The sequence below is a fragment of the Rattus rattus genome, chromosome 8 (genome assembly GCF_011064425.1).
Source record: "Rattus rattus isolate New Zealand chromosome 8, Rrattus_CSIRO_v1, whole genome shotgun sequence".
NCBI lineage: Eukaryota > Metazoa > Chordata > Mammalia > Rodentia > Muridae > Rattus > Rattus rattus.
Genome location: NC_046161.1, coordinates 93,417,530 through 93,440,379, shown reverse-complemented (window position 1 = coordinate 93,440,379; position 22,850 = coordinate 93,417,530). Strand labels below are relative to the sequence as shown.

Genomic DNA, 22,850 nt, shown 5'->3' with positions numbered 1-22,850 from the left:
TATGTAATTAACTTTGTGGTTAAATCCATAATTATATTAAGATTATCATATTCATGCAACTATTTTTCATTACCGAGCCATGTAGAGTTATGTGGTTATTTGCCTTGATGTATACTTCCATAAAAACTGAGTTAATCATTTCCTGTTTTTATTCATGTAATTTTCTACCTATTATTATTATTATTATTATTATTAATTATATACAAACTCAATTGGTTTAGGAATAACCAATGCCATCTTACAAGTGCCTGGATGGTTCAGAAGAGTCACCCCAGGTGACCCATCCCCACCCACATTCACACTTCGGCTCCCATCTCATTTCCTGTCTTGCTGCATATTATAATGTGGGTTAAAGATCTGGGGGAGTGCACGGTCATATCTGCCTTTCCTTTTCTCCTGAGTCTACGTCTTCATCTGTAATGGCTCGTTCCTCTCTTAACTTGAGTGCATCCTTCAGAGATCTTTTATTTTTAAGTGTTCTTGGAAGGTACAGTCTGTACGTTCACCTGTCTGAAGAGACCATTACTCTGCTCTTGGACTCCAAATGTCTAGGAACGAATTCTAAGCTAAAAAAAAAATCCCATTCCTCTGAAATTTGAAGGCACAGCTGTGTTAGTGCTGCTGTTGGGGTGTCCGGGAAAAATCTGATTTTATGTTCGATTTGGCTTGATTTTCTTCTTTGGAAAATTTTGATTCTCCTTGATCTAGAAATACTTTTAAAAATGTACCCAGGTACTGAATGGATAGTTTAGCCTAGTGCTAAATCATGATAGAATTCATTGTAACACTTTTGGGGAAACTTTGATTTATTTTATCAGTTCTTCCTTTTGTTTCTTAAGTAGGTATGAAAATACTTGGATAGACTAATTTAAAATATCTCTCTGTTTTTTTAAATTTTTGATTTATTTTACTTTTTTATCATCATCCTCACCATCATCATCATCATCATCATCATCATCATCATCATCATCATCATCATCATCATCATCATCATCATCATCATCATCATCATCATCATTATTTTGAGACAGGATCTCATATAGCCCGGTCTTTGGACAATGTAGCCAGCTGAGAATTACTATGAATTCCTAATTCTCTTGCCTGAATCTCAGAGAGTGCAGGCGAGCAGCATGATTCAGGGGACTGCTGGGATTTATAGGCTGTTTGCCCATCTTCAGCTCTGCCCTACAACTGTGGGGCTGCTATGTTTTGTACTGACTATTATCTATTTGCTTTCACAGAACTCTGTACCGTCACCCTACCGTTCAGGGGCGTCGTTATCTCAATTTAAGGCATATCCTTCAGTTACCTGATTGGATATTTTCCGTCTAGATCTCTCTCCCACCTGCAGAATTGCCTATGTCTGAAGGCAGGCTTCAACAAGCCTATGTGAGCATCCAGGCTGCTGGTTGCAGCATGAGGCACTGCAAGGTGATTGTAGGTCTACGTGAGGGATTGGAACCTATGTCTGGATGCCACTGTTGCTGCTGGGTGGTAGGGTGACCAGATGACCCATGAGCCATTCACTGGGCCAGTTAGAGCATCTAGAATCTTCCCTCAGATGTTTGCTGCTTCTCTGATTTCTCTAGTCACTTGAGATTTGGTGAGTGGTGCTTCAATGATGGAATGTCTCAAGCTCTCCCGGAGCACAGGGCACCCACCGTGTTCTTCAAAGTCTCTGTCTACTCTTCCATGTGCTGAGTCTCCTACTTCTTTTAGCCTGGGAAGAATTTAAATCCTTTCAACTCTACTATCATTTTGGTGTGAGGGTCCAGCAACAGGAAGTGCGTTCGAATCAGAGATGTGGCTGTAGCTGACACTAATGGCTAATTTTCGTCTTCTGCAAGATGGAGGCTGACCCAATGAGGCAGGGAAGGGAATCCTTCCCTAACCCCACACAAAGAATGAGAGCTGACATGCTTGGGATATGGTGTTTCTCTTCTAATATGGTGGTCAGGGATCATATACTCTGAGATTGACTTGAAGGCGGAGGGGAAGACTAAGAACTCAAAGCCAACCTCACCTTGCAGATTGGGTAGCATAGGCCCCTGAGAAAGGTCACCTTCCCTTGGAAGCCCAGGTCTTCCATTCTTAGAGCCACGGGAGCCCCCCACTGCCTGTCAGTAAAGCCCTGCGTGAGTCACACTAGGCAGCTGTTCAAGTTCGTGTGCCCATTCATTAGTTCGTCATCCTCCTGACTCTAGAGACAAGGTTTTCAGCCTCCTGGGATCCATGTCTGAGAAAAACAATCAACACGAGCTTTGGGGAGGGGAGGCTCCAGGAAAGGAATCATCATTGCCTGAGAACCTACTGTGCACGGAGCACAGCATTAGGCATGCGGCACCAGTCCATCCTTCACCGTGGATTTTAATATCCTCCTAAGGAAGACGGAGGCGGTGAACCATCCTTGAGGATATCTAGGGAAATATGCTTTAAAAAAGAGAGAGAGAGAGAAATTGCAGTTTCTGAATACATTGTTTGCAAATGGGTTGAGAGGAAGAATCAGGAAATGAAGACCAATAAATCAACAATTTCCTGTGGCATCGAGACGACTCCATCCAGGTCCAGTGCCTGTCTGCTCCAGCTCCCCACGCACTCAATAATGTGTCACAGACTCAGGGAATGTTGTCACCGGAAGGGGCCCCAGAGGTTCCAGTCCAGCTCCCCACCTTTGCCCCCTCCCTGCACATCCTGCCGTGGAGGAGCTACTGTGCCCAGACATCCCTCGCAGCATTAGTGTCAAACCTTCGTCAATATTTAAACATTCATTATTCAGATCTCTCTCTCTCTCTCTCTCTCTCTCTCTCTCTCTCTCTCTCTCTCTCTCTCTCTCTCTCCTTCCCCCCCACCCCTCCGCGAAAGAAAAACAGGGCTAGCAACCATATCCTGTATCCTGAATTTCTGCCGGAAAAGAAATGAGCCACTTCAAAGCTGAGCTGATTTATTGGATAAATATATATTTAGGTATTTGGGGACTTTAAATGTATATGATTTACTAGAGAAATAGGGGGGCATCTTTCGGAATCCACTATACAGAGAAATATTGACACAATTTCAGCTGTATATTTATATCTCTGATAAGTCAGCCTGCCTCCTTCAGACCTTCATGCTCCGCTGGACATAAAATATGCACCTCCCGTCCGGGGAGGGCAAGGGGCAGCGGGCTTAAAAGTCTAGCCAGGTTTATCAAGAGGCTCTCGGAGGGGAGGCGCCTGTGTGCCTCTGAGGCTGGATCAGGCTGCTGCGTGAGGCTGCAGCCTCTGGACTGTGTATCTCTATAAACAGTTTCTGAGTGCTGTGAGAGACATGTGCTGTCAGCTAAGGGTGGGCGACCAGAGGCTGAAACCCCTGCTTGAACGCATGCAGCAATCTGGGCAGATGGATCCTGGGGGAACTGATAGTCAAGTCATCTTGGACTCTACTGACCAGATAAGATCTCAAGTCGCAGTAGCAACCCTAGACAGAGAATCCACCACAGCACCTGTTGTGACTCCTCCTGGCAGCAGGTGTTTTCTGAGGTCCCCGAATGGGGGTTGTAAATATGGGAGCAGATGGGAAGGGGGCACCCCCATGTAGCTGACTTGCTGGTATGACATCATGTCACCTGGGAGCTTTGGGGACTGTCTCTCAGGTAAGGCCCTTATCTGTAGGCTTGAGTAGGACAATATGACCAGAAGGAAGGAGGGTAGAGGTGAAGGATGCGGTTTCTCCGTGATAATCCAGCTTAAAGCCCCAGTGCTCAGCAGCAACTAGGGCTGGAGCGAGTCGCCCCTGGGCTCACCCTGTTCCTGCTGCTAGCCAACCCCGGATATTCCTAGAGCCAGTTCTGGACTTGCATTCTCTGCTTCTGTATTCTGAGTTCATTCTTCTCACCCCATTATGGTTTGGAGCCATGTGGCTTTCGGCTCGTGGGGGGAGGGGGGTCTGCAGCCCACCTGGAGTAGGAACGGGTTGTTCCAAACAATCCTCCTGCCTTCTGCATTTTTTTCTCTCTCCTCAGAGAGGATGTGTGGCAACCCGCCATCATCCCTGCTCCAGGCTCTGAGGTGTCCTTTGTCCAGAGGGCTTTGTCTGCTGTCCCTTTCCCCTGAGAGGAACTGGCTTTTCACCTGCAGAGCTCGAAGTTCATTGCCTCGTGCCATAGAAAGGGAAGCCAGGCTTGTAGAGGGGAATAGGAAAATGCTCCTTATTCTAAGCCAGTATTTACAGTAATTACATGTGATGGCGAATGGAACTGGGAAAAGTGAATTACCTTTAATCAGGGGGTCCTTTATTCTTAAAGTACACCCTAGGAAGTGCGTCCTTGGCTAATTAGAGAAGCAAGCTGAAACCCAGTGTGCTGTGTGCTTCAGCCTGGAACCCCACTAGGATCCCGTTCACCAACACAGCCCATCTCATGACTACTCCCAAGGGATCTGGATCCTCCAGCTGGGAAAGGCCAGCAGCGAGAGACCTGCTGTCCACTGGCCTGTACTTTCTGCCACAGTAGACGTCTTTCCATTAGTGGATAATCTTCAGCCATCCCCCAAAGCCCCTGAGCCCATGCAGGGGCCAGGCAACCAGCCCATGGCAGGGGTGGGGGTGGGGAGCTCTGTGTATAAGAGACCAGCATTCTGCTTGTCCACCAACTGGAGAAGTCTGGCAGCAGAAGCAGCTGGTTCCTGTGACCTGCCGTGACCTGCCGAAGTATCTAGTCTGGCTAGATTGAAAACTCTGAGGGAAAGAGTATATCCAGGTACAAGTCCTTTGTGTGCTAAAAATGCATTTATTTACATTTCTGTATCTCCATTATAGTCCTCCCTCCCTGCTTTCCCTCTTTCTGTTCCTCTCACTTTTCCATTTATTCACTGATTTCGTAGATGTTTACCAAGTACTTCCTAATAGCTGCCCGCATTTAGCGTAACTATTGAAGACAGAGCCAAGAAGAGAAGCTACTCCTGACACCCCAGGAGAACACCTTTGGGTGAAGAAGGCCCTGGAGATCATTGGCGTGGGTAGCACGGTGAAGCTGAGGGAACACTCTCTGAGGAGGACTGGAGCCTCCTGTTCGCACTGTAGCTACTGGTGGGTGGGTGACGTCAGGGAGAGCAGCCCAGTGCCACCCAGCTGCAAAGAAGAACGGGAGAGAGACACAGAGAGCAACAGTCTCAGGACACCTTAGTCGACGTTGATACTCTGCAATCAGTTGAACTTGACATAGGGATACATGATCGAGGAAGAAGAAGAACCAGTACACACTTGTCCAGACTGGTCAGGATGGGGGGTGCAGATCCTGATGGCCGTTTTTTGGGGGTGCTTATCACCATGTTCAGCAGTTTGCAGGCACTCTGAGGTTTGCAGGTTACTGTGCCCTGAAATGGCCCTGGATGGGCTTCCTCAGGAGTGCATAGCTTAAGTGCTCCTGTCTCCTACACGGACCAGGTCACTACACGTGTAGGTTCTCCCGACTCGGCTCATACACAGTTGGTTTCTTGGTCCCTCTTTTTCTCAGCATTGCTGCTTAGACTCGAAGTAGGTCTTCCCACCCCTCTGATCAGTAGAGTTCTATACTGACTTAGGAAACTATAGAATTGTGGGCTGTGCTGCTGGCATCATGGAGCCAAGTTGAGATACCCAACAGGGAAGTCATAGGTGGGATTTGGGAGAATACAGGTTTGCATACCAGTGGGGCTTAAATGTTCAGTCAGGGTATGGCCGTTAGGGTAGCTTTCCGTTTCCCACACTGAGCCATTCAGACAGATGAATCCAGGCCAACTGGTCAGGGACAGAGCTGAGAGTGGAAAGTAGACCACAGACAAGAGTATGGATTATTACTCTGTAGTTGGACCTTCTCAAGATGGGAGAGGCAGGAAGGGGATGGGAACATCCTGTCACAGGATGCAGCCACCCTCAGGCCAGGTTCAGCAATAAAAAAATATTGCATGTGCCGAGGGGCTAGAACAAGAGCCGAGGCCTGGAAGCAAAACAAAGATTTTCAGCGCAGCAAATTGGTGCAAGACTCAATCTCCTTACTCCAGATGCACAGGGAATGAGACATTTATTCCATGTTTCAAATCTCCACAAGGCAGGAGGGACGCTGGGATCAGACTCTGGCCTCAGGGGAGGATTTGATAGAATACTCCATGGTCTTGGCCTCAAAACTTGGGAACAGTTCCAGCCAGCAGGGAGCTGTCCCACAGGGACAGATGTTTTGTAGGGAAAAAAAAATACTCCCTTTAGGTGTGTAAGAGAGAAGATGGCTGCTTTTGCATGGATTTGGCTTTTAAAGGTCATTGGTGTTACTTTCCAACACCAAGGATTTAGAAATCATGTAGATCCAAGCTGTTTATTAACAGGGAAATGGCAGTCCAGACAGTGTGTGTGATCAGTCCTTATGCATTCCTGGACCATCTAGATCTTTCTGTTGGTGGGTGTTCCCCAAACTTGGTAGAAAGGGGTGGTTGAACAAATCAGAATGCTGCATTGTGTCTGTGGCACCCATGGGCTTACTGTATTGTTATGAACACGCATGAGGAACACAGGTAAAATATGAATTTCATACTATCTGAGGTGTGTGTGTGTGTGTATGTGTGTGTGTGTGTATTGATTACATGAATGTTTGTATTCTCTATGTGTATGTGTGTATATGTGTGTGATGCATACATGAATGCATGTGCTCCTATGTGTATGTGTGTGTATTACATACATAAATGCATGTGCTCCTGTGTGTGTGTACATGAATGCATGTGCTCCTATGTGTATGTGTGTGTATTACATACATGAATGTATGTGTTCCTGTGTGTGTATGTATGTGTACATGGATGCATGTGCTCCTATGTGTACAGATGCATTTGTGAAGGCCAGAGGTCAGCCTCTGGTGTCTTCCCCAGTCATTCTTCCCAGTTGTTATTTGAGACAAGGCTTCTCACTCAACTTTGTGCTCACTTATTCAACCAGCTGCCTAGCAATCCCCAGGGGCTGTCCTGTCTCCACACCCCAGGTACTTGGTTGACAGACATGCTTAGCTGTCCTCAGATTTTATGTAGGTCCCGGGGATCCAAACTCAGGTTCTCATGCTTGAACCCTTCACTGACAGAGCCACCTTCCTAACCCTGAGTCCCAGGAATTCTGACGTTAAGGTTAGAACAGTTCGTTCGATGTCCTCCTAGTCAGTCTTCACCCCGCTTTAGACGGCGGTCTTTGTTTGAGCTTGTCATAGACCTCTCATATGTCGCCTCCTACAGTCCTGCTCCTCTTCCGGTCCTCCCTGAACTAAGGTACGAGCTCTGAGGTAGCCATTTGCGACCTTAGTGACTAATCACTACTTGGGTGACATAGACTGGCCAAGCCACGGTGATAAGTAATCCTGAGGCAGGAGCTACAAGGGCTCAGAGAAGAATGTCACTGTCCTAACAGGTCACTGCTCTGCCCAGCCCCGAAGACAATGCAAAGGAGGGCCCTTTCTAAACTGCAAGGCACTCTATCTGTATTCCAAAGGCATTCTTCTTAGTAGCATGACGAGGAGAAATCCGCCTGAATCCTCATGATAACAATTTTACATCTATAATTCCTTCCTCTTCCTATAGCATTGGAATTTGATGGGGATTAGCAGTGGCCAGCTGCAGAATGCCAGAGCCCCTTAGGAAAGGCTCAGGCAGGACTTTACTTAATGAATACCTTCCTAGGGGATTTTCTTTTGTGACAGAAAAGGGGGGCTGCTGCTAAGAGATGGGCTCCACTGCCTGAGGCCCCTTCCTAGGGCTTCTGGGGTTTAGACAAATAAGCAGGGTGGGGGTGGGGCGCGCACACTCAGTGTTTTGAAGTGCTGGGTATGTTTTATATGGCCGGTGGAGAAATAGGTTGTGGTACTGGGGTTCATGGTCTTTTCTGAAGTCATTTCCTCAGATGTGAATAGCCCATCCTGACTCTTTTATAAAGAACCTCAAGATGTTCCCTTTCCCCCACTATCCCTGAGCAGGCTCTAGGAAGAGGATGAGGAGGGTCCGGACTGTCAGGTTCTGCAGGCAAGAATCCGAACACCTGAAGCATCAGATTTGAGATGCCAAGGAGAGGTTTTCAGATCAAATCCAGGATGTCTGGTTCCATTGATACTTGGGAGTATGTCTGTCCCTGACTCTTGGTCTGCTTCATGCTGCCCTAACAGAACAGCAGAGATGGGACCAGCTATAATGAATAGAAGTTTATTGGCTCAGAGATCTAGAAGCTGGGACATCTTGCATAGAGGCATAGAGGGAGTAGCTACATCTGGTCCTTCCTGATTGTGTTTAGTGGCTTACATGGGAGCAAGAGGGAGAGCCGATGTTTCCTTTTTAAAGAGTCTAACTCCCACAATAATACCATAAATCTGACCCGGAGGATAGAGTCCCTCGAGGCTGAGCCATCTCCCTTCAAACTCCTCTGGACACTTGCATTAGGGATTGAGTAGCCAACTCAGGATTTGGGGGTGCAGTGCCAAGTGGGTTTCACACAAGGGATACATTTTCGTATGTATCCCATGCAATATTTGGAGCACACATACAAAGAGGGCTCTGTACGGTGAGTCTGAAATCTCCATTGGGCTACGTGTCCTGTGTGTTTGCTAGGCAAGTCCTTCATCTCTGCTGATGGCTTCTTTGTTTGCTGTGCTGGTTCAGGGTCTTGGTCACTGAGCAGCATTTACTGACTTTGCCTTCTCTGGGGTGACTGTTTACTCAGGAGCAAGTCCTTGCACCTAGGTGGGCCAGGTGCCTCTTGTTTTCTTTTTTTCTTGATCACCCAAGTAGTTAGTGCATCCCCCAAATGATGGAGAGAAGCCTCATGACCTATGCCCCAAGGTTTCTTCTTTAATCGTTTGGACAGCTTCCCACAGCAAGCAAATGCTAGACTTCTACATTACACTCGTGAAAGCCCACTGCCTGCTTGCAGGGTCACATCCTCTTGCTTATGACCTCTATTTATTCCAAGAGGAGTATGGGATATTTGATCCCCTAATGAGAGTTTGGTAATTTTCTCTCATGTCTTTTGCAAGTTCGTACATAAGAGTAAGCTGAGGCTAGAGTAGGGCTCCCCGCAGTGCCAGTGACCTCTCTTAGGGTGAGAAGCTCCCCTCAGGATGCATGATGCCCCTGAGGCTGAGGCTTGCATGAAGACCCACCATCTACAGCTCTCCTTCCTCCCTAGACTCTCACACACCATCTCCTGATTTACCCCTCCTACAGGAGTCCTCCCTAATCACCCTGTATGGGGAGGTGCCTCTCTCGGTGTCTGCTTTGTGGGTGGCCTGAGAACTCCTTGTTTTGACTGCCCCTTCCTCCTCCCATAGAAGGTCCCATCCCAGCTCCATTCTGCAAGGGCATTCTTTGCATGGCTTCTTTGGAGGGAAGTCTTTGTATTCATAGAACTTTATCTTTCCCTGGCTGGATCATGCCTTCGTGCTAGCAAGAATGTCATACCTGAGACTGCCCTACAAGTCCTTTCTTGAGCTAGTGCTTGGGAATGAAGAAGCAGGAAGAAGCAGGGGTATCTATTCCGCATGATGCAGCAGACGGTGTGGTAGAGGTTGCAGGTCAGGCTATGGTGGCTTCTCAGTGATTCCCACGCCACTCCTGTTCATGGTGTCTTCTGAGCTCTTCACTCAGCCATGGTTTAACCATCAAGGCTGGGCTCATGAGAGCAAGTAGCATAGGAACTGATTGACAGGTAGAGTTTATATAATGCATGTCCAAGCAGAGAATTCATCAAGAAACTGACTCTAATTAAAATGGAATTTGGCTCACTTTCAAATGACTAGAGGAAGGGAGGAGGAGGTAGGGAGGTAGGAGGGAGGGGAAAGGGAGGTTGGGAGGAGGAGGGAGAGAGAGATAAAGAAGAGAGAGAGAGAGAGAGAGAGAGAGAGAGAGAGAGAGAGAGAGAGAGGAGAGATCTGTTTATGTAGCTCCCCAGGATGTCAAGGGGCAGGACTTTCTACTTATGTCACAAGCATGGTTTGTGGGGCGTCTGTTGCCACCATTATCAGTGTAACAAACAAAAGGAAGATGGAGCATCTCCTGAATGGTGTGCACGTGTGACCAAGCTGTGCTTTCTTAGAGATGAGCAGCTCTACCTGCATCCACCAAGTACCAGGCCCTAAGGATAAAGATGGTATTGGTATCGAGTCTTGACTCACAGAGCGAGCTATCTCAGTATGAGGTGTGAGCAGGGCTTGTGCAGCAGAGCGGAGGTCAAGAGCACAGTTTCAGGGCCACCGAGCTAGTCAGTTGATAACGGGCTTGAATCGGATCTGAATTCAGTCCGTAGAGCCTCCCTCAATAAAGTTCTTCATAATGGTAAGCTTGCAGTCCCCCAGCTGGGGAGGTGGAGACAGGCAGACCTCTAGGGCTTGCTGGCCTCTCTCAAAAAGTGAGACTCTCTCAAAGAGAAGCGTGGATGAGGGTGTGCTGGTCAGTTTTATTCCACTTGACACATACTGGAATCTTCAGAGAAGAGGGAACCTTAGGTGAAAAAAAATGCCTCTTCAGATTGGCCTGTAGGCAAGGTGCAGTGCATTTTATTAATTGATGTGAAGGGGCCCTGGCCACTATGGACAGTGCTGTCCCCTGGAGGTGGTCCAGAGGTGTATACAAAAGGAAACCTAGCAAGCTAAAAGAATCAAACCAGTAATAGCACCCCTCTGCGGCTTCTGCTTCACTTCCTGCCTTTGGTTCCTGCATTGAGTGCCTGCCTTGCTTACTGTTCGGAATGGACTACCAACAGTAAGCTGAGATAAACAATTTATTCTCCGTGCTGGTTTTGGTTACGGTATTTTATCACAGCAGTAGAAACCAAACTAAAAAAAATGTATTTATCTTTCTATGGCTCTGAAGAGACACCGTGACCAAAACAACCTATAAGAAAAAGCATTTAATTGGGAGTTTGCTCATAGTTTCAGAGGGTGAGTCCATGACCATCATGGTGGGGAATAGGGTGGCAGGTAGATAGGTGTACCCTAGGCAACTGATGAAAGCATTTAATTTGGGGCTCATGATTCCAGAGGGGAGCAGAGAGTCCACGACCATTATGTTGGGGAGCACAGCAGCAAGCAGGGAGATGCAAACATGGCACTGGAGTAGCTGTGAGAGCTTTTATCTGATGAAGCACAAGGCAGAGAGGGGGGAGGGGGAAAGGAGAGGAAACGGAGGAGAGTAGAGGTACAGGTAAGCAGATAGACAGAGACACAGAGAAAGAGAGAACTATGGGCTTTTAAAATCTCAAAGCCTCTTCCCACAAGGCCACACCCCCTAATCCTCCCCAAACAGTTCTACCAACTGCAGAATGAGTATTCATATATGAGCCTATGGTGTGGGAGCGCATTCTCATGGAAGTTGCCGTAGCTGATGAGTTCCACCATATGCTTTCCTCTGGCCTCAACAGATATCCTCGTATTTGCCCATATGCACACTCAGCTGCGCGCACACACACACACACACACACACACACACACACACACACACACATGCATACACATACGAATGCAGGTAAACACATGATTTTCTGGTTGGGTAGAACCCAGGTTTCAATCTGCGATCTGCTTCTGTATCCCTCTTGATTAGTATGGGTTGCTTTTCCTCACTCCCGCCGCCTCTGAGTATTTGGAAATTCAGGTAATTGCGCTTGTTACCTGGGGTTGTTGAAAAGATCAAACAAGATAATGTAGGCAAAGGTCTTCTGCACAATGCCTAGCCCTTCGTGAATGTTTGATAAATGGTACTGATTATTACTAGAAAACATATTAATTAGGTCTGTAATGTCTGAACACATTTGGCTGTTTTTAAAGTGATGCCATTTAAGCTAAATTAAGCTCCCTGTTTAATTCGACTATATTCTTAGCTCATGCATTACAATACAGAAATGGGTTTTCCCTAAATGTATTTTTTCTCCCCCACTCTGACCTTTGTGCTTTTAATATTTTGAGGCATTAAACAAGCTAAGTGGTTGTTAGTGCTGCCCGAGGAATGCAGAGGAATGTAACGCTTTGATAGCGTAGTGGGTATGAAAGACAGACCCACGGAAGCACTGGAGAACTTTCAGGAGCTCCTAAGGACACTTGGAGATGCCTTTGCTGAGCCCTCTGTGCTCATATTTGTGTGGATGGTGCAGAAAGCACTGAGAGAAAGCTTGCTGCTGACTGACTAGGATCTAGTCTCCAGTGGCATCAAAGTGACCTGGCGGCCATCATGTCCTCTGCCTCCTGCCACTCAACTAAAATAAAATAAGATACAATAAAAGGCACAATCACTTAAGAATTACTTTAATGAACTGCTCAGAGTTGGCGATTTGATGAAATCCCCATCCTGAAGCCTTTTAATTTTCTTTATGATAAAACGCTGGGTGCTGATAAGGGCCTCCACTGCATATTAGAGTGTCCAGGCTGCCTAAAGCTGAGCACTTGAATTGCAAGGTGAATACGTCTCTTTGTGTACGTGTGTGTGTGTGTGTGTGTGTGCGTGTGTGTGTGTGTGTGTATCTGTGTGTCTGTGTCTGTGTTTGTCTTTGTGTGTGTGTCTTTGTGTGTGTTTGTCTTTGTGTATGTGTGTGTCTGTGTGTGTGTGTCTGTGTGTCTGTGTGTGTGTGTCTGTGTCGGTGTGTCTGTGTGTGTGTGTGTGTGTGTCTGTGTGTGTGTCTGTGTGTCTGTCTGTGTCTGTGTGTGTCTTTGTGTATATCTGTGTCCTGTGTGTGTGTGTGTGTGTGTGTGTGTTTGTGTGTTGTGTGTTTGCCTTTGTGTATGTCTGTGTCCTTGTGTGTCTGTCTCTGTGTGTGTCTGTATGTGTCTGTATGTCTGTGTATGTGTCTGTGTGTGTCTCTCTTTGTGTGTGTCTCTCTGGTGTGTGTGTGTGTGTGTCGTTTCTCTGTGTCTGTGCTTCCTTTTTTGTGTGTATGTGTTTTCCTGTGTGTGTTTGTTTGTCTGTATTTGTCTGTGTGTTGTGTGTGTGTGTGTCTGTGTGTGTGTCTGTGTGTGCCTGTGTGTTTGTGTTTCTGTGTGCGTGTGAGTGTGTGTGTATGAGTGTGTGTGAGAGTGTGTGTGTGTCTCTGTGTGTGTGTGTGTGTGTGTGTGTGTGTGTATACCTATGCCTGCATGCATGTGTGGAGGCAAGAGGAGGATTTTAGGTGTCTAACTCTATCTTTCTCCAGTTATTTCTCTGAGATAGGATTTCTCACCGAACCTGAAGCTATGTTGGTGGCAGCAAGCCCCCTGTCTCTGCTCCCTATAGCTCTGGGATTATAGGTGGACTTGTAGCCACATCGGCCCTTTTCATGGGTACTGGGGGTCTGAACTCATGTTCTCCTGGTTGTACCAGTTCTTACCCACTGAGCTATCTCCCTACCCCCAGAACACTACCTTTACTTAAAGGAATAACAAAACACAAACTATCCTGATTTATAGATCTTTTCTTGAAAATTGAAGAAAGGACTCTTCATTACGAGAGCTGCCACCGATTAATTTTGAGGCTTAAAATATAAGTTTGTGTTTCAGTAAACCTAACAAGTACTGTCACTTTTTGTGACTGAGTCTTATGTAGCCATGCTGACCTATAACTCTACATAGCTAAGCATGGCCTTGAATTTCTGATCCTCAGGGCCCTACTTCTCAAGTGCCAGGATTAGAGGTGTACCCAGTTTATGTAGTGCTAAGAATCAAACCCTTGACCCAGTGTGTGCTAGGCAGGCACTTTACCAACTGAGCCACACTCCCAGCTCAGTTTTACAATGTTATGCATCAGGCATTCAGAAGATCTGCATAACTCCGAGTTCTTGTATTTATGGACTGACTTATATATAATGTGACCAAATCAAACACGAGTAAGAATTCCTTCAAAGTTCAAAATGGGTGGAGGTTGTTAGAAATGTGACAATGCAAAGATTTACTCTGTTAGGCTTAAGACTCCCTATTTCAACTTAGCTCACCAAGTTTTGTGGCAACATCAAAGAATACCCAGGGTGACCTTAGGTGGCTTCCTAGCACCTCATGTTTGCTATCTGCACATCTGAAGTAACCTTTCTTCATATAATTCAGTCATATAATTCATATATGGTCAGTTTGAGTGCAAAGGCAGTGGAGATCCAGCTGCCTTCTGTTGATATAGACACAACATACTACGTGTTTGCTTTTAAAGACAAAATTATGCTCATTAAAACTATTTGTGTGTGTGTGTGTGTGTGTGTGTGTGTGTGTGTGTGTTCCTATGTGATGAATCAACTATTAGTGTCCTCAGAAATTTCAAGAGTCAAAAGTAGCCATGGAACTACAATTGTTTGAGAGCTACTGGCCTACTTCTCTATGAACAGACCACCATTCTATCTAAACCATACATCCTTTGGTACTTTGTTGCCATTATGTATCACAATATTTATGTGATTCTTCTCTAGCTAGCCATATGTGGTCCTTAAAGGTGGCTTCTCCCTTTAGTGTCTTCATGAACAAGGATGTGGCTGGGCAGGTGGGGCTTGCTTAATGCATATTTAATGAATTGGATGTTAGATTGTCCTTCTGTCTATATAAATTGAGGTCTTCTGACTTACAGGTTCAGATCCTAGATTCTGATACCAGAGGTGTGTAGCTCCTGGTCTGCCTCCTGGTGTCCATCATCTGGTGAAGTCTTGCTTTCTGGTCTAAGGCACTCATAATCTAGGTGAGCGGTGCTGATTTTCCTGACACCAGGCTAGACCTTCAGAGTCTGAAACTTTGGTGTAGACCCAACAATCTGTGTCTTGACAAGCCCTCCGGAAGACCTGGAGTCCCCAAAGTTCAAGGTCATTGGACTTCCCTTTGTTCTCCTCTAACACGGAGACTGTCACTCAGAGTGCATGGGCTACTGACAGGTCATGTAAGACGGCTCTCCAATGCTTGGTAGTGAGGCTTAAACACTTAGGAAGCAGTGTGTCCCTCATTTTAAATGGAGGGAGATTTGGTTACGTTCTGTCTACTTGTCTCACCCAATTCTCTCTCCTGCCTACGTGCATAACCTTTACCCATGCTCTGTGGCTTTAAGCTCAAGATAATGAGCGTGACTGAATTAGAAGGGGTAGAAAGCCACACGAGATTGTGGAAGGACAGTGTGTACCCAGGTCCCCAAGGCGTCTCATTTCCTCTTCCCCCCTTTGTGGAAGTCTGTTGACCTTTATCTCTGAAGAAGCACTGAAACCGTCTTAGTGTGCAACAGGGCACAACAGCCCAGTGAACTCCGGGGTGAGCCTGGGGGGGAGGGCTTGATGGGGTTGGAGCAGGAAGAAATGAAGTGACAGTTTTGAGAAGGGTCAAGAGAGGAAGAATGCCAGGCAAATGAGAGCCAGTGACCTTTGCAGATGTCAGCTGAGGAGACAGAAGTTGAGATCCTGTCATTCCACATTGAGCCTTTGACAAAGAGACCGAATCAGCGTCTTGGCAGACAGGTGCTTGAGCTTCCTGGTGTCACCCTCACAGGCCTGGCTTATCAGCGGACCCATTCCGGTGACCCTATTAAAGGTCCACTGGCATCGGCAAATCTTCTCGCTAATTGGAAAAGCGTCAAATTGCACAGCCAGCAAGAGCCATTGAAGATTCAGGGCCTTTGGAGGACTGGCTGACCCATTAACTGGTTCTTCCTGCCCTGAGCACCCAGAGCGCATCTCCAGTGTGGTCATTCATTTATTCACTTTTTTTTTTTTTTTTGGTTTTTTTTCGAGCTGGGGATCGAACCCAGGGCCTTGCGCTTCCTAGGCAAGCGCCTACCACTGAGCTAAATCCCCAACCCCTATTCACTCTCTTTTTAACTTCCCTTAACAAACATTTATTTCTGGAAATGTTTCGATGATCAAAACTGGAAGGTAGGGGGTTGGGAGGTAGCTTAACCAGGAAACTGCCTGTCACACAAACGTAAGAATCTGAGTTTGATTGCCAGTATCTAAGTCAAAACTTCAGGCACCTCAGGACATGTTTCTAATCCCCAGTCTGAAGAGGTAGAAGAGAGAAGATCTCTGGGGCTTACTGGCCAGGCAATTTAGCGGAATCAGTGCTCTCTAGGGTCAGAGAGAGACCCCGTCTCAAGAAAGAAGGTGAATAGTGATTGAGGAAGACAGTGTTCATCTTTGGCATACACACACACACACACAAACACACACACACACACACACACACATTCAGGTGTACCTGCACACATTCGTGTAAATATGAGTGCCACCACACAAACACACACAACAAGAGGGTGCATTGAGTAATGATGGGCGGATACAATGCTGTTCATACTCCACAGAGCAAGGGCATCCCTTCCCCAAACAAGGCACTCAGGTCCAAACATCAACAGTGGCAGAGTTAATTCCCCCCAGATGGGTGCAGTCGAGTATAAAGGGGCAGAATGACCACCTTGTCACCACATCTGCCACTCTGCTCCAATATGTGGGGATCCAGTCCTGTGTGGTATGAAGTGTCACACTGTCTGTCATGGGTCCCAGCAGCTTCCGTTTCTTCTGGCTTTGTGCCTCATCATTGGAGTGTATGTCTTAGGAACAGCTCACATGCCCAGCCACTGCTTGGTTCATGTTGACTTGCTTTCTATGCAAACTTTATCACCCAGCGCACGTTTCTAGCAGCTATGGACCCATGGAGCTCAGCAATCTAGCCCTTTGTTTCCATGGGGACGCTGAAGCCAACTCTCTATTATGACTCTAAAGGAGGCACTTCTGGTCTCTGTGGTCCCTGGGACCTTTAGGGTCCAAGTGGAGTAGGACCCTGTTTATAACTCTATCTATGCTTCTCATATTGCCTACCAGTGGACAGCTCCTGGACTCAACAGCTAAGTTAGATGGGGTAAAACCAGACTTTATTATTGATATCGTAAAAAGCATTGGCTTGTCTAAACCTTTGACTCACGTTATAGTTTTAGACACTTAGTCTGTTTTGATGACCTATTATGAGACACAGGCATTAGTGGGAACGAGAGTAGTGCCACGATTCTTCACCATAGTTTGCTGGGTTCAGCTCAGCCCTTCTTAGTGACTGTCCCTCGTATAGTTGCACTCAGATGATTGCTTGAGCTGGGGTAATTGTGGGCATGTTTTCCCTCATGGGGCTGGAAGGTTTTCTGGCTGTTAGCAAAGAAGTCAACTGGGGCTGTGTTTTAGGACATGTTCTCATGCCCTGGGCTTCTACACTGTGGTGGTTGAATCTCAGGAGACAGTAATTGAAAGCAGATGGATTCTGAAGGCCTTGGCCCAGCAAATGGTTTAAGACAGAGGCTATCATATAAAATTGTTTCAACAGTCTCGGTGTCTAAATGCTAGGGGAGACCTACACTCCATTTCTTCATCCTAAGAATAGCAGGTACTTATGGGGAGCCATGCTTTGGAACCCCTATACCCTAAACTATGTTCATAAAGGTGTGGGTATCTGTCTGTCCGTCAGATTGTCCTGAGCACTGACTTTGACTTAGGCTCCACTTGAGCATAGAGGTGACTAAACCGGGCTTCCTACCCATTAGGAAATCACAGTTCATGAACTAACTTTCAAGTCTTTGAATTCTGTGTTCTGAGTGCTCTTTCTGCTTGATAACTTGACGGGAGGGCTTGAACTGTCTTGTTCATGATACGGCTCTCCTGTGAGCTTCCAGTGTAACCCCAGGATAGGACCCCAAGGAGTCTCACCCTAAGAGTGAAGCCTGCCTCCCTCCTCCCTCCTCCCTTTTACTGTTATAGTCAGTGCCTTTGAAGTGAAAGTTCAGAGGCAGCTGGGTTGCCATTGCTTGTATCCACTTTGATATGAATCATTATCAGATAGCAACTCAGAGAAGAAAATACAGAGAGACAAGCAAGCCATCATGGATGCATGGTAACGAGTTTTCCAGACATGCTTTTTCCTGGTTTACTGATTTGAGAGCCTAACCTAGAGTTAAGAATGACTCACTTGTGAGAGTACAGAAAATATCAAGACTGTGTGCAGACAGCCATGTTAATCTGTAAGGAAAGTTACTTAACTCTAGCTCCAGGTACCAAGGAAATAATGAACAAAGGAATTTAAAAATCAACTTGTATTTATTAAAATCATAGTGCATCTTTAATGTTTTCCTCTCTGTGTATAGGTGTACAGTGTGTGTGTGTGTGTGTGTGTGTGTCTTCACACATGTGGTCAGAGGATAACCTCAGCTGTTGTTTTTCAAGGTCTACACCATGTTTGAGACAGGGTATCCCGCTTAGCTACTATGTACACCAAACTAGCTGTGACTTCTGAAGTTCCTCTGCGTCTGACTCATCTTGAGGTAGGGCACTAGGGTCACAGACGTATGTCATTGAAGGTGGCCTTATGTGGATTCTCAGAATCTAAACTTAGGTCCTCACACTTGTCTGGCCAACACTTTTTCAAATGAGCCATCCTCTCAGGCAACATTTTAAGTTCAGATAGACTAATTCAGATGTCTGTCATTCAGTCCTACCTAAGAATCCGTCTGTCCTTGATCTTCTGGGGGCTCTGCAATCTTCATTTTGAGAATGGCTGAAAGGAAGGGAAGCAAGAAACCCACCAAGCTCTAGGAGCAGGAACATTTCAGTGTGGCTTATGCTTACGCTGAGTTGGGGTCCTAGCCACCTTCTAAAACCTGTTCATTTTATTTTATTCTTTTATAAATCCAGTGCAACACAAAGGACCCAAAGATGCTATTTCCCCGTGATAAATCCCCCCATCCATCCACCTATGATTCTCTTAATGACTTAGTGCCTGGGAGGTTTCTGACCTGAATTTAGGAATGGCTCCAGTGAGCTGTCTGCCTTCCAAATTGTTTCCGATCCTAGCTTCAAGATTGATTAGCACCTCTTCTCCCATTTCTCCCCACCTAAAGGCATCTTTGAGAGCAGCATGCTGGAAAGATGACAAGAGGAAGGACCTACGGAATTCATAAATGGCTTTAACTGTGTGGGCTTTGATGAGGCAATATGGAAAACGATTGCATTGAGCATTGCTATTTATTTACTTGACTTCGTGCAGGACAATCAATCTCCCCACGTTCTGAGCCTCCTGTCAGGAAGTTAAACGGCAGAGAAGGCAGTCTGGATGCATCACCTCATTGCTCTAAAAGATGCTGTCACTTTCTCAAATCACTTCTGAATGTTTATAATAAGGCCATCTTTCACTCTCATCCATGGAGAGGGAGGAAAGTCTCTGTTGTGGAGGACAGAACACCAATAGAGGGGAGGTCTGGCCAAGAAGAGGTAAACCAATTTCTTTCTTTAGCCATGTGATCATGTGGTGTCTATAGATTATATATGAATGGTTTCATATGGGCTATCCTCAGGGGCGAGCACATGCCGTTCGCCAGGACTGTGTTGATCTGTCTTAGGAAGGGAGGGTTGGTTCTATTTGTGCATCTAGAAGGAAAACTCCAGATCGTTGTAGAGAGAGCTGAACAATATTCAGACCCAGGCACAGAGGAGCTCAGAATGTTCTTGTGTGTAAAGGTCAGAATGTGAAGTGAGCCAAGTGGGCAAGTGTGCTGGGACAGGCTCGCTTCCCCCGTGTGTGTGGAAAGAGTGTTTCCAGGAACTCTGTAGAGCTGGGCATCGTGATGGATGTCTTTTTCAATATGGTCTCTGACCTGGGCTGTGCTCTGGAAACTTCTAGGGCTGAGTAAAAGAGAACAAGGAACCAAGAACAACATTTGCTTGCTTCTGATTTAAAGGGAGAAGAGTGGAAAGATAATGGCGTTCAATCACAGGGCTTGAATTTGAGTGTAGGCTTTGCCAGCTCTAGGCCAAAATAAGGGATTACTGAAGATCTTCTCTCTTTTTCATAAAGAAACCTTATAAAAATATAATAGTGAGGTGCTGGCTAACTTTTGTGTCAGTATGGTTAGATGCAGTGTCCAGATATTCTGGTCAAACACTATTCTGGATGTTTTCATGAAAATATTTTTTTTGAGAGAATAACGTGTAAATCAGTAGACTTGGATAGAAGCAAGAAATTTCCCAGAATGTGGGAGGAACCTAATCACTTGTAAGTATCAATTTTATAAAAGCAAGAAACTAGGCTAGAGAGATGACTCAGTGGTAAAGTGATCATTTTGTAAGCATGAAGACTCAAGTTTCATATCTACATACACATATACACACATGCATTCACAATACACACACATACACATCCACACATACATGCATATCCATACACATGCATACATGCAGGCATGCACACATATGATGCACACACTGACATTTGCACACACATACACACATGCACATGCATGCACACACACACATCCTGGCACGTGTACACATGTACACATACACACATGCACACACACATCTGTGCACACACATCACAAATACACATATCCACACATGCATTCACAATACACACACACACATCCACACATGCATGCATATCCATACACATGCACACATGCAGGCATACACACATATGCACACACACTGACATTTGCACATACATACACACATGCACATGCATGTAGCCATACATGCTCTGTGCAGACACATGCACACATGCTGGCATGTGAACATACCTACACATACACACATGCACACACGTACACACACGCACACACGTGCACACACACACACGTGCACACATGCACAGAGAGAGAGAGAGAGAGAGAGAGAGAGAGAGAGAGAGAGAGAGAGAGAGAGAGATTGGGAGATTGGTCATGGCGGTGCATAGGGAGGGCAAGGACAGGTAGAAACCTGGGGCTACTGGACAGCTCAATTGGCAAATTGCAGGCCAATGAAAGACCCTGTCTCAAAAAAAAGTAGAATTAAAAAAACCAGCATCCTGAGACATGACACAGAAGATTGTCTCTGGACTGGAGAGACACATGTAACCACATGAATATGCATTCATATACACATGTACAAGCACACACTCACATGACTGATTTCCCCACAAAGACAAAGGAATTCGGCCACCAGTGACTTTCTTAAGCTTCAGCTCTTTCTGAGTATTTGGCCTGCAGGACTTTCTCATAGACTTTGAAATAGCCTTCAACTGCAGTGGGGGTCGGGGAGAAGAGGAAGGAGAAGGGCAGATGGGCTGTTTTTCTAAAACTCTCTTTGAGCAATTCAATTCTATAAACTAATTTTAGAGTGATCCCACTCATCACAGGGCGTCTACACTGGCTATGGCCTGACACACGGTTCCCTGAGCTCAGAGAGACAACTCTCACTGCTGGGCGCCAGGCCCCTGAACAAGGTGTAGCAAGCAATTTGTTCCTGTTCAGTGACCATTTCTTTTCTTGTTTGAGCCCTAATCCTGGGGCTTAATTCTGGATTCGTCGCGGAGGGATGGGGCTTGACATGGAACTGGAGCAGAACGGGATGGGACAAAGGATGAGCTGCAGCCTCCTAGAGAGCTGGAGAGCCAGGCACAGGGAGGAAAAATTGAGAATGCGCGGGGACGTGCCAGGAAGGGGTGCTGCATGCCGAGTCCCCACCAGGAAGGGGTGCTGCGTGCCGAGTCCCCACCAGGAAGGGGGCTGCATGCTGCCGGCATTTCACTGTGCCCGCCAGGGCTTCAAAAGACATTGCACCCCGGCGGAGGAGGGAGGGCAGCTGCCTGGAGCCCCTCGTTGTTGGATGGCCCTGCTCACCTGGGGACAGCTCAGACAGACCTCTTGGTGTGAGCTTGCATGGATGCTAGCTCAGAAGATTTTCACAGATTTATTATGTGATTTACATCATATACATATTTATCGTTCTTTTTTTCCACATACAACACAATTTTCACCAGCACTGCGTATTATTCATTCCTCATAAGCTCAGGTTTATCACAGGACTGGATTTTCCTCTCTGCATGGGTTTCATCCCATCCGTGGAGGTGCTGTTTCTGAAGGCCCCGTATTTGCCTGGAGTTTTCCCTCTCTGCTTTCATTTTGGCTCAAATACATTAAAATGTTAGCCTGAAATTAAGAGTTGTCTACTGCCCAAAATTTGAGAAGTTAAATGTAATAAAGAAATGGGCAAAAAAAAAAAAAAAAGAGTCCATAATTCTGTCAGTATTCTGGTCTATTTGTGCTCACGTGTACACTCTTTATCTCGGTGATGTTAATTTGGACCTAACATTCTCTTTTAAAAATGGTGATATGAAAAGCTGAATCCAGAACCTTCTTTTTAATGGCTGCCCATTTGGCTGCCTACCTTTGGGTATTATTATACCATTTGCTGAACAATTTCTCTAACGTTGGACATTTGGTTTGTATCTGTTTTTCCCAAAATGATCACACATAATACTTCCAAGAACATATTGTACCTACATTTCAGCTTGCCTTTTGGGTTGTATATTTGGGGAGCCTGTCAGTCACAGCACTGGCTCACAACTACCAAGTGCTCCCTGAGGAGGGGGTACAAGTGCTCCCTGAGGAAGGGGGCAAGTGCTCCCCGAGGAAAGGGGCAAGTGCTCCTTGAGGAGGGAGTGCTCCCTGAGGAGGGGGACAAGTGCTCCTTGAGGAGAGAGTGCTCCCTGAGGAGGGGGACAAGTGCTCCTTGAGGAGGGAGTGCTCCCCGAGGAGGGGCATCACCTTTCTCAGCATCTGCATGAGTTGCTTCTGGCCGGGACCTCATGGAGTTGATACCACTATGCTCATTTTCTTCACGTGAGCGCGGTGAGGCACAGACCTATCCACCAAGCCCCGCCCCCGTGAGTGACCGAGCTTCAGTAGAGCCAGTCTCTTCCCAACACAGTCATCCATCTGCCCTGCTGGCAGAAGGCCTGGGTATCTTCCATGGCTTCTCATGGAGACTACCCCGTTGCTTTGTAAAACTGAGAATTTTCTGCCCTGTGCAGGCCTATCTTTCTGTGTCCTTGTTTGCCCATGGGCCATGTAGGTAAAGGCCCAACGCAAGCCTGGCATACCCATAGAGGATGCTTG

At 46.4% G+C, this 22,850-nt stretch overlaps 1 protein-coding gene across 1 annotated transcript in view; it reads left to right on the top strand.

Moving 5' to 3' along the window:
- Positions 1–22,850, top strand: part of Ephb1 (EPH receptor B1) — a 433,582-nt gene that overhangs the window by 228,316 nt on the left and 182,416 nt on the right. The window lies entirely within an intron of this gene.